This window comes from Neovison vison, chromosome 7 (assembly GCF_020171115.1).
Source record: "Neovison vison isolate M4711 chromosome 7, ASM_NN_V1, whole genome shotgun sequence".
Classification (NCBI taxonomy): domain Eukaryota; kingdom Metazoa; phylum Chordata; class Mammalia; order Carnivora; family Mustelidae; genus Neogale; species Neogale vison.
In genome coordinates this window covers 46,671,687-46,684,213 of record NC_058097.1, presented here as the reverse complement: position 1 = coordinate 46,684,213, position 12,527 = coordinate 46,671,687, and the positions used below count along the sequence as shown (strand labels likewise).

General features: G+C 41.6%; 1 pseudogene; it reads right to left on the bottom strand.

The window, feature by feature from the left end:
- Positions 1-10,104: 10,104 nt before the first annotated feature.
- Positions 10,105-11,014, bottom strand: LOC122913325 (annotated as a pseudogene).
- Between the last annotated feature and the right edge of the window lie 1,513 nt (positions 11,015-12,527).

Sequence of the window (12,527 nt, the reverse complement as noted above, 5' to 3'; positions counted from 1 at the left end):
ACAAGAACACTCCCTGACCTTTTCCCTAATTCAGGGGAAAGAGGACAGCATAAGGTTCACAAAACCCTGATAAATACTACTTCCAGGGATGGTAAAATGTATTAGGGCATCAACACAAGCATACATGGTTATGTTTGGTCTCTCTATTTACATTGTCAGTTGTGTATCTTTCTCAATGGGAGTCATGGTGAGTCAGATGTGCACTTCTCAAAAATTTAATGTATACAGCCACAAGCTGGAGATCTTGTTCAAATAAAGGCTCTGATTCCATTCTGGGGTGGCACCTGAGTTTCTGCATTTTGAACAAGTTCACCAAGTGTTGCCTCTGGTCCAAGAGAGGCACTTTTTTTTTTTTTTTTAAGATTTTCTTTTTATTGAAAATGTATTTATTTTAGAGAGAGTCAGAGGGGAAAGGGTCAGAAGGAGAAGTAGATTCCCTGCTGCACAGGGAGCCCTATGTGGGGCTCAATCCTGGGACTCTAGGATCATGACCCAAACCAACAGCAGATGCTTAACTGACTGAGCCACCCAGGCACCCCTAAAGGCTTCACTTCCGAATAGCAAAGAAGTAAAATCTTGAGGGAAATAATCATGAGTGACTTAGAACAATTTTATGGAAATTATAGTTTCTTTTTTTTTTAAGATTTTATTTATTTGACAAGAGAGAGAGAGATCACAAGTAGGCAGAGAGAGGGGGGAAGAAAATTCCTTGCTGAGCAGAGAAATTATAGATTCTAATATATGGCCACAATATTTTTTGAATATTTCCCTAAGTATTATTCAAAGAGCTTTCATAATTAACACATAAAACCACAAAAATAATCTGAGAGAATATTATTCTTCAACTTTTGTGAGACTATGTTCTCAAACATCCAGTAAACACAAGGGTCTGGGTTTTAACCTCATTTGTGAGATGTAGAATTTATCCAAAAGGACCACATTGGTCAATGTACAGAAATGCGCAAAAAGACTATTCAGGACAGGTTTCCTAAGTGAGAGGAGTAATGTAAAAAAGGTAACATTACAGAACTCATCTAGCAACTTTTACATTTTATGCACATATTGATACATTTACAAGGTAATTATATACACTTAAAAGAGGTAATGTAGATGCACGTGGGGGTTTCAGTGAGTTAAAGCCTCTGCCTTTGGTTCAGGTCATGATACCAGGGTCCTGGGATCAAGCCCTGCATCAGGCTCTCTGCTCAGCAGGGAGCCTGCTTCCCTTCCTCTCTCTCTGCTTGCCTCTCTGCCTACTTGTGATCTCTGTCTGTCAAATAAATAAATAAAATCTTTTTAAAAAATAAAAGAGGTAGTGTAGAAAATTTCTCTTGTGATTGTGAAAGACCCCCTTCCTCCTTGGTAAGGTTTGTTTTAGCAACCTATTGTCCCCATAGCCTGATGGCAACACATTGTCTGTGGTCACCTGGTCTGTCAAAAGGAGAGACAAATGAGAAACGAAATGTACCAGGACTTTCCAGAGTGCTGTCCCAAGGAACCGCCAGAACGCCCTGACCCCAACGCCCAATCATGCCTGAATCAAATTGATCAATTAGACTCCTGTAACCATGCATATCTGCCTCTGTAGGATCGCTTCCCGCCACCGCTTCCTGCCAGAATAAACAGTTACAGTGCCTGACAATGCTTGATTTAGGTTAACCAATCAGATCCCTGTAACCAAGCATCTGCTTCTGTAAACTCGCTTCCCGCCACCCCAACCTTGCCCTATATAATCTGCTCCCCAACTTAGCCGGGCGCGCTCAGCCCACAAAGGCTGATGCCTCCGCAGGCGCCTATGTGACCAATAAACCTCTTGCAATTTGCATCCAGTGGAGGCGTGCTGTTTGATTCTTGGGTGCGGCTCCAGGATCTTTCAATTGCAATTTTAAAATATTTTCAGTGGTATAAGACATGCACACCTATTTGTGGATGACCCTTTTGGGTCTTTTAAACACACTATGGAGACAAATACACAAACTAAAATAAGAGCTACTCTTTCCGAGTCTTGTTTTCATTGAAAATTTCTTTTTTTGATGAATTGGGAGTTATCTTTTAGAATTCTGGGACCCTTGAACATATGTTAATATGATATGATTGTTTCCCAGCAATAAGAAGAATGTGTCTGTGTGACATAAGCAGGAGCAGGGAAGGGGCACTCGGGACCCACCCTCATGGAGTCACCCCCTGTCTGGGCAAGTGGAGCCAGGAGCAGGGCGTTGGAGACTGCAGTCCTGCCCAGAGCTGTGGAGGAGGTGGGGCAAGGGCTTCGGGTGGCCTCCTCTCAGTCTCTGTCACATGCAAAAAAAAATCTAAAAAGAGTAAAAAATAATTCTGGGGCTTTGGGTTCCGTTTTAGTTGGTTGATTGGTTGGATTTCTCCCTGCTTTGTCCTGAAGACCCGGACCCCAGCAGTCAATCCAAGGAAACCGAGAGAGGGCCAGGAGGAATCTTAAAAATAGCGTTAGTGGGGATCGGGAGGCAGAAATGGCATCGAAAACAGACTTCTGCGGACTGGAGTGTAGGGGGGAGAAAAGATCGATTTGAAACTTGCAAGTCAGGCCCTGGCTGTCCTCAGCCCCTTCCCACGCCGGGGGTGGGGGTGGGGAGGGCAGAAGGAAATAAAAGAAGTCAACTGCAGTAGGCCTAGGGAGACGAGGAGGAAGAGGGCCAGTGCATTCGCCACATGCAGAGAAAAATAAAAACAGTCGGGGTGGGCCCCTCCTCCAGACCGTGGGATTCAGGGTTCGTTACCCTCGACAGTGCCTCGCCATCAGCAAACCCAGCAGCCCGAGAGCTTGGAAAACATGGAAATCTCCGAGATTTAAAAAAATAAAAGAAAGAAAGAAAAAAAGTCAGGCCGAGGTCGGAAGAATCCGCTATATAAGTTTAAATATTTATACAGGAGCCATACAGAATTGCATGGCGAGGGCTCCCAGGGCGAATGAATGGAAATTTGCAGGACCAATGTCCTAATGATTTAGAACCTCTACCTGCAAAGTCAGGAATCACCAAGTAAACAAAGGTGAGAGCCTTCATTTCCCAAGCAAACTGTAAGCAAAGAGAAAGAAGAGAGAGGGCTTTCCAGATTAAATACCATGTTATATACACATCTCAAAGCAGTTCACCCAGGACCCATATTAATGGCAAAGAACAAACTTTATTAATTTTTAAAAAGATTTTATTTATTTATTTGACAGAGAGAGATCACAAGTAGGCAGAGAGGCAGGCAGAGAGATAGGAGGAAGCATGCTCCCCACCTAGAAGAGAGCCCGATTCGGGGCTCAATCCCAGGACCCTGGGATCATGACCCAATCCAAAGGCAGAGGCTTTAACCCACTGAGACACCCAGGTGCCCCTTATTAATTTTTAAAAGGTTTTATTTATTTATTTGAGAGAGAGAGAGAGAACACAAGCAGGGGGAGGGGCAGAGGGAGAGGGAGAAGCAGGCTCCCCACTGAGCAGGGAGCCAAACACGGGTCTCAATCCCAGGACCTTAGGATCATGACCTGAGCTAAAGGCAGACGCTTAATGAACTGAGCCACCCAGACACCCCCTTTACTAACTTTAAAACAGTATTATCTCAGCAATTGCACTATTTACCCCAAAGGTATAGATGTAGTGAAAAGAAGGGGCACCTACACCCCAATGTTCATAGCAGCAATGGCCACAACAGCCAAACTGAAAGAGCAAAGTCCTTCAACAGATGAATGGATAAAGAGGACATGGTCCATATACACAATGGAGTAGTACTTAGCCATCTGAAAGGAAGAATACCCACCATTTGCATCAACATGGATGGAACTGGAGGGGATTATGCTGAGTGAAGTAAGTCAATCAGAGAAAGACAATTATCATATGGTTTCACTCATATGTGGTACCATAGGAATAGTGTAGAAGACCATAGGTGAAGGCAACAAAATCAGAGAGGGAGATGAACCACAAGAGACTCTTAACTCTAGGAAATGAACTGAGGGCTGCTGGAGGGGGGGATGGGGTAACTGGGGGATGGGCATGAAGGAGGTCATGTGTTGTGATGAGCACTGGGTGTTATATGCTGTCGCTCTCGCCAGCAAGAACGACCAGGAGACCTCAGCGAAGCAAGCTTTATTTCTGCGTAACTGTTGGGATCTCCCTCTCCCCCGCCCGTGCATGTCTATATATACCAAAGTTGCACAACCAATCACTTGCAGCCACATAGATACAAAATCCTCAGTTCCGCCTACTGGCTCGCATGCAGCCGCCATCTTAATGGCATGTTTACTTTCGGCACCGACAAAGTCGTGCGGTGCCCGCCCCTCACTATCCTCAGCTGAGCTCCAAGTAGATCCCAGGAGCTCACATTCCGCCGGCAGCCCAGGCACCTGCACTGGCTCCTCCCAGTGCACCACACTGTGGGCCTGGCCTTGTGCCCTGGGCTGTGTCCTCTGGGAGGCATGGGACAAGTGTGGCTGCCGGCCCCCATGCGGGGGAGAGCCTGTTCCAACATGCACAGAGCTATAGTTTAACAACAATTTTTTTCGTATTACCCTGACCTGCTAGCTACAATCCTGTTTCCACAATATATGTGAATTACAATAAAAGTTGACTTTTAATTTATTTATTTATTTGACAGAGAGAGATCACAAGTAGGCAGAGAGAGAGAGAGGAGGAAGCAGGCTCCCTGCTGAGCAGAGAGCCTGATGCGGGACTCGATCCCAGGACCCTGAGATCATGACCTGAGCCGAAGGCAGCGGCTTAACCCACTGAGCCTGCTTCCCCCCCACCCGCCTGCCACTCTGCCTACTTGTAATCTCTCTCTGTCAAATGAATAAATAAAATCTTAAAAAAAATATTAAAAAGAAAACAGCCAAACAGCTGACAGGCGCCCAAAAGTTGACTTTTAAAGAAAGAAAATTATAATCAGAATTGAATCATGAGAAAACATTGGCTTTATGCAAATATCAAGGCACATTTAGCTTCCAAGCCCTGTAATCTGCAGGGTATGTAAGTAGTGTTTCTTTAGCAAACTATACAGCAAAGTTCTCTTTTGCAGAAAATTCTGAATTATTTTAGACCACCAATGCCTTCCTGTTTATTTGCACATTTTCTTTCTTTCTTTTTTTGTTTTTTCTTTCTTCTTTTTAAAGTGGGCTTATGGAGCCTGACTCAGGGATCAAACTCCTTACGCTGAGATGAATACCTGAGCCCATATCAAGTGGCAGATATGGGCCAGTACCAACTGAGTCACCCAGGTGACTTCTTTAAAAAGGATTTATAGGGATGCCTGGGTGGCTCAGTGGGTTAAGCCACTGCCTTCGGCTCGGGTCATGATCCCAGAGTCCTGGGATCGAGTCCCGCGTGGGTTCCTTGCTCAGCAGGGAGCCTGCTTCTCTCTCTGCCTCTGCCAGCCTCTCTGCCTGCTTGTGTGCTCTCTCTCTCTCCCTCTCTCTGACAAATAAATAAATGAAATATTTAAAAAAAGGATTTATATATTTTTATAAAAGATGTATTTTTTTAAGAAAAGATTTATCTACCCATTTTATTTTATTTTTATTTTTTTTAAAGATTTTATTTATTTATTTGACAGAGAGAGATCACAAGTAGGCAGAGAGACAGGCAGAGGGAGTGGGGGAGGCAAGCTCCCTGCTGAGCAGAGAGCCCATTTGGGGCTCAATCCCTGGGATCATGACCTGAGACGAAGACAGAGGCTTTAACCCACTGAGCCACCCAGGCGCCCCATCTACCCATTTTAGAGAGAAAGAGAGAGAAAGGAGGGGGAAGAGGAAGAGGGGGAGAGAGAAACTCAAGCAGAGTCCCTGCCAGGTGTAGAGCCCAACACAGGGCTCGATCATACAACCCTGAGATCAGACCTGAGCCAAAATCAATAGTCCAACACTTCACCAACTGTGGCACCCAGACGCCCCAGATACCACTCTTTCTAAGAGGGGGAGACTGATTGATCTGCTAAACTTACTGACTCCCTTCCAGTCAGTACAGAATGGGGATGGGCAGATAGCAGTTTTACAGTGGAGAGACTGGATAACACTACCAACTCTTGATAATCACGTGATAGAGATTAACATCGCCAATGATAAGTAGTGGTTAATTGCATGAATTCCCTGATGTGATATGATGTGATTAGATGAGATGTGAGATGTTTTTATAAAAATCTATATACATGTCTGGAATCCATCAAAATCCTTGAGGAGAACACAGGCAGCAACCTCTTTGACCTCAGCTGCAGCAACTTCTTCCTAGCAAGGGAAGCAAGGGCAAAAATGATCTACTGGGACTTCATCAAAATAAAAATCTTTTACATAACAAAGGAAACAGTTACCAAAACCAAAAGACAATGGACAAAATGGGAGAAGATACCTGCAAATGGCCTATCAGATAAAGGGCTAGTATTCAAAATCTACTAAGAACTTACCAAACTTAACACCCAAAGGACAAAAAATCCAATCAATAAATGGGCAGAAGACATGAACAGACACTTCTGCAAAGAAGACATCCAGGCCACCTGGGTGGCTCAGTGGGTTGGGCCTTTGCCTTTGACTCAGGTCATGATCTCAGGGTCCTGGGATTGAGACCCATGTCGGGCTCTCTGCTCGGCCGGGAGCCTGCTTCCCCCCCACCCGCCTGCCACTCTGCCTACTTGTAATCTCTCTCTGTCAAATGAATAAATAAAATCTTAAAAAAAATATTAAAAAGAAAACAGCCAAACAGCTGACAGACACATGAAAAAGTGCTCAACCACTCGGCATTAGGGAAATACTAATCAAAACCACAGTGAGAGGGGTGCCTGGGTAGCTCAGTGGGTTAAAGCCTCTGCCTTCAGCTCAGGTCAAGATCCCAGGGTCCTGGGATCGAGCCCTATATCAAACTCTCTGCTCGGTGGGGAGCTTGGTTCCCCTTCTCTCTCTCTGCCTACTTGTAATCTCTTTCTGTCTAATAAATAAATAAAATCTTTAAATAAAAAAAAAAACCACAGTGAGATCCCACCTCACATTGGTCAGAATGGATAAAATTTATGAATCAGGAAACAACAGGTGTTGGCGGAGGATGCGGAGAAGGGAGAACCCTCCTACACTGTTGGTGGGAATGCAAGGTGGTGCAGTCACTCTGGAAAACAGTGTGGAGGTTCCTCAAAAAGTTGAAAATAGATCTACCCTACCACCCAGCAATCCCACTACTGGGTATTTACCCCAAAGATACAAACATAGTGATCTGAAGGGGAAGTCCAAAAGTGCGTGCTGTGAATTGTGTAAGACTGATAAATCACAGACCAGTACCCCTGAAACAAATAATACATTATATGTTAATTTTTAAAAGGGAGGAAAAAAAAATCTATAAACACTGTCTAATTGGACAAACCCAATTTCAAAGGTATTCTAGAAAGTACCTGGCCAGTTCTCCACACACTTATCATGTTCATAAAAACTGAGGAGACAAAGGAATCTGACAGAATCTGACAGAGAGAAGAGGTGGGAGACACATGTGGGCTACATGAAATGTGATATTTTGGATTGGATCCTGGAAGAGGGGGAGAAAAAGACATTTGTGTTAAAACTGATGAAATAAGAATAAAGTGTACAATTCAATTTCTAATGGGGTGTCACTGTTGGTTTCTTAGTTTTCCATAATGTACTATGGTAACCTAAGATGTTAACAAGAGGAGAAACAGATGGAATGGAAGATGGGAATTCTCTGTATGTTCTTTGCTAAAGTGATTCCAAAGTAAAAAAAATTACATTGAAGTTGCATCCCCAGCACCTGGGTGATTCAGTCAGTTAAGTATCTGTCTTCTACTCAGGTCATGATCCCAGGGTTCTGGGATCAAGCCCCTGGTTGGGCTTTCCGCTCAGCGGGGAGTCTGCTCCCTTTCCCTCTACTTGTGTTCTCTCTCCCTCAGTCAAATAAATTTTAAAAAATCTTTTAAAAATAATAATAAAGTGGGCACCTGGGGGGCTCAGTGGGTTAAAGCCTCTGGCTCTGGCTCAGGTCATGATCCCAGGGTCCTAGAATTGAGCCCCACATCAGATTCCCTGCTCTGTGGGGATCCTGTTTCCTCCTCTCTCTCTCTCTCTCTCTCTCTCTGCCTGCCTCTCTGCTTAGTTGTGATCTCTCTCTGTCAAATAAATAAATAAAATCTTTTTAAAAATTTAATAATAATAATAATAATAAAGTTGCAATCCTTATCATTTAATTTATTCACAGATATCTACATTAAATTATGTGTGAATTGATATCTACTATTTCTTTCAAATGTGTCCATTTGCTCTGGTGGGTGATTTCAAAAAGCAGGAAAATTCATTAAACAAAACAAACTCAATAGATTAATGTCTCTGGTCTCCAAGTTGTTACTCCTTTACTAATCCAAGCTTGAAGACTTTCTTTATAAGCTTTTCTCCTCAAATTGGATGCAGACACCCACCCTAAAATCTGCTTCTTAGCAACCAGCCAGTTGGCCCCAATACCTAACCCAGAACAATCAACCCTCTGCAGACCCTAAAAATTGATTAATTTTTTATCACAGACATAAAACATTTATTTAATATTTGCTTTCCACATATACCCTTTTAAAACATCAGCTAACATATCCTCCTGCAAGATTCTCCTTCATCCCCTGGAGTTCACAATTCCAATGTTCAACTAAAAACAGTTTTAATATGTTCATTTTTCTCTTTTTTTTCCATTTTAATTTTTATTAAAGTACAGAGTTAACAAGTTCTGAGTGTTCTACATAGGAAAAGACTGGTCAACTTCAGACACTTCATAGAAAAATTAGCATTCAAAAAACAAATATAAACCCACAGTTGCCTTTGTGACTCGAGGGAAGAAAATAACTTTTAAAAAAGTTACCAAAACTCTAACCATATCCAAGGCTATTATAAATTTCAAACAGTAAATTTATCACACATACTACATTTCAAATTCTAAATAGAGCAAAACATAAACCCATAATTTTGCTACAACTAGTTGTTTTGGAAAAGTTTAAAAAATTAATAATGTTACAATTATAAAACTTCCATTTTTTTGCAAAAGTAAAAAAAGAACTTAAATATTTAATATAGGAAACCAAAACAATCCTCATAAATTTCTTATAAATAACTCTCAAGACATATATTACACATCTGTTGCAAACTTTCTTTACCTGAGAGAACTTCCCAGGATCCTTCATCCAGAGGATTACCTTAAAGAGTTCTTCATCATTTTACTCACATAAATATGACTAAACTCCTAAAGAAGCAGATTTGGACATATGTGGTTTTAATCTATCCTTACCCAATTAAGTTTTTCTGAAGGAATTTTGTTTAATAACAAACAAAAAACCCTCTTTGGTAAAAGCCAAATATTTCCCCCTTTCAAAATGAATGCCTCTGCAAGTGACTTACTGAGGAAAAAAATTTTTAAAAGGTAAAGATCTTTAGAATGACCAGTGTTAGTTGGAAAGATCTATGTAAACAGTTTTCTAGTTCTGTAGCATAGGTCCAACATGAGAGTGCCCATCTCTGCCTGAAATGCAACATTGAGATGAATGTGTCTGAGGCTTTACAAGCATTGTAAAGATGGTGGGAAACATATAAAACACATGTTTTCTTATTTCAGACACCTACCATTCTCTAAGGATGTAAGACACAATTTGCACAACCTGGATGTCATTGTCCTTCAAACTAAAACCTAATTTTCCCCCAGCTATACCTCAGGCCACTTGCATCCCAATACAGAACCCAGAAGCCTCTATCCTGAATTCTCTGAATGGTCATCCCACATGTTATTCCTCTGAAAGTCACTGGCCTATCTAGGAAGAAGTAGAGAACACACCCCCACTCCAAAAAAAGACACTGGCCTTACTATCACATGGCCAGTAAACCTTGAGAAAATATGGTCTCTCATATTAAAAATTACATATCCAAAAACATTTCCAGTGTCTCCACAGTATTTCAAGAATGTTTTGTTTATTGGATTCTGAATTTCTCCACTACAGCCATTAATAAAATGCAATTACATGAGAAATTTCTGTCTTATTCAAAACTCGATGTAAAATGTGATGGACTGTAATTTTGCTGAAGATTCCTTGAAGAATGAGTGTATAAGCAGCTGAACACAGTGCAAACCAGATAGTTTATATTTTTCTTCTTGTGCACACAGAAAAGAGTCTGGATATACAGTGGTCATGACTCAAAGAGCAAAGGGGCAGACAGTTGAAAAACATGCATTGATTAGGGCAGAAGTATTCATCAGCCACCAACTGGTCTTGCGAAAAATACATGTAATTGATGGAAGAGAGGGTATAAAGAGACACAAATGTGCTTCCCAGCAGAAGGATGCTTTGGGTGGCTCTGATCTCGGGGGAGCATCTGGAGGACACTTTGGTCCTATAAATGTGTTGGACCTGCTGCTTATGCCATACAGGGTGGAAGCGATGAATCCACTGGCCTAAGTTATGAGTCCCAAGCACAAAACATCATGGGAGGATATCGATACTGTATATAGTAAGTCTGTGTCTTTGTCGTGAAGTGCAGAAGCCCAGTATCCAAATTCCATATATTTTTAAGTATTTTTGTTGTTCTGTTTCTCAGTCACATACACAGGAACAATAATATTTAGGTTTATATTCAGGATCCAGCAAAGGATATTTGAGGGGCCAATGTACTGGGGAGGTTTCCCTTTAAGTGCTGCCCACCAGGAGTTCCAGGGGCTGATGGTGATGGCATGGAAGGCACTCAGGGGGCACATGGTGCCCATAGACAACCCCCTGGACACTCTGTGGATGAAGAAACCAACTTTGTATCCAAAGTCACTGAGAAAATATCTCAACTCAAAAGCCTCCATGGTCTCTGGGATTCCTTTGGAGAGAATGACCAAGGAGTTAGTTAAAGTCAAATACCTAAGAAGCGAATCTGTGGACTTTGACCTGTATCTCCTTAAGCCAAGAGATGACAAACAATGACAGAAAAGCAAGAAGTTCCCAGGGTTCCAAGGACTATCAGCAATAGGAAGATTATAGCAAATTTCACATCCATTAAGGCCATTCTGTCACTCGCCAGGGCTCAGTGTTCTCATCCACAAAGAGAGGAGTCTGCATGAACACATGAACTGTGCGCTGTTTGTGGAAAATAAATTCAAAATTCTCCCCTTACTATTACTTACCCCTGAGACTTTCTTTCCCATACACATGTCTTCATTTATTAATGATTTCTCAAGTTTGATGTATTTCTTTGTATAGTGCTCATCGAGTCACTCTTACTCATGCTTTACCTATTGTAAATTATTTAGTATTTACAAGTATGTGCATTTTACAGCCAAGATTTTAATTATAATGAGGTTACATGACTCATTTAAATATTGCAATGGCCAGGTTGCAATAAAGTTTGGTGTTTACCAGCATGCTATACTCTCATAGCTACCTGGTCATATCTTTTTTTTTTTTTTCTTAAGACTTTATTTATGTGGCCCCTGGGTGGCTTCATCTCAAGTCATGATCCCAAGGTCCAGGGATCGAGCTCTGCACTGGACTCCCTGCTCAGCGGGAAGCCTGCTTCTCCCTCTCCCACTCCTACTCCCCCTGCTTGTGTTCCCTCTCTCACTGTGTCTCTCTCTGTGTCAAATAAATAAATATTTTTTTAAAAGATTTTATTTATTTATTAGAGAGAGGGAGAGAGAGCAAGCACAGGCAGACAGAATGGCAGGCAAAGGGAGAGGGAGAAGCAGGCTCCCTGCCAAGCAAGGAGCCTGATGTGGGACTCGATCCCAGGACGCTGGGATCATGACCTGAGCCGAAAGCAGCTGCTTAACCAACTGAGCCACCCAGGCGTCCCTAAATAAATAATTTTTAAAAGACTTTATTTGTAACTAATCTCTATACCCAACATGGGGTTCAAACTCACAGCTGAGTTCTTATTATCAAGAGCTGCATGCTCCACCAATGGAGTCAGCCAGGTTTCCCTACCTGGTTGTATCCTTAAATAACCCACTTTTATGCATGCAAACGTTATCATCCTTGAAATTTATTTCAGTTTAGGTTTGGTTGTGCCAATTTCTCATTCTTGTTAAACTAATTTTTCCATTAACCATCATCACTTATGAGTGAAAATGAAAACTTAGTAAGAACCTGAATATTGTCCATGAACAAAATATGGACCAGTATTAATACAGGAACAGAAGTAATCATGTGATTTTTTTTGGCCAATGGAACCCACCATCGAAATTATTGTGTAATATTTCACTTTTACCCTAAATTGTGGGATTTGTAATTTAAAGAAGACATGTAGAGATCGATAAAAACTTTAGAGTAGGATCTAAATTATTCCTCATTAGAGAGCATACAATTAGCTGTGATTTTTTTTTAAAAAAAGCAACTGAAACTAATCAATTTGAAAAAGATAATAAAATACAAAACAAGCATGCAAAACAAATCTCAAGGCATGAAATCTTGTGCATTGAATAGAAGAAATGCAAGGGTGAGCCTCAAAATTATGTTAGAACTTTGAAAACCATGTAAAATATCAGAAGATACATTTAAGGGGCGCCTGGGTAGCTCAGTCG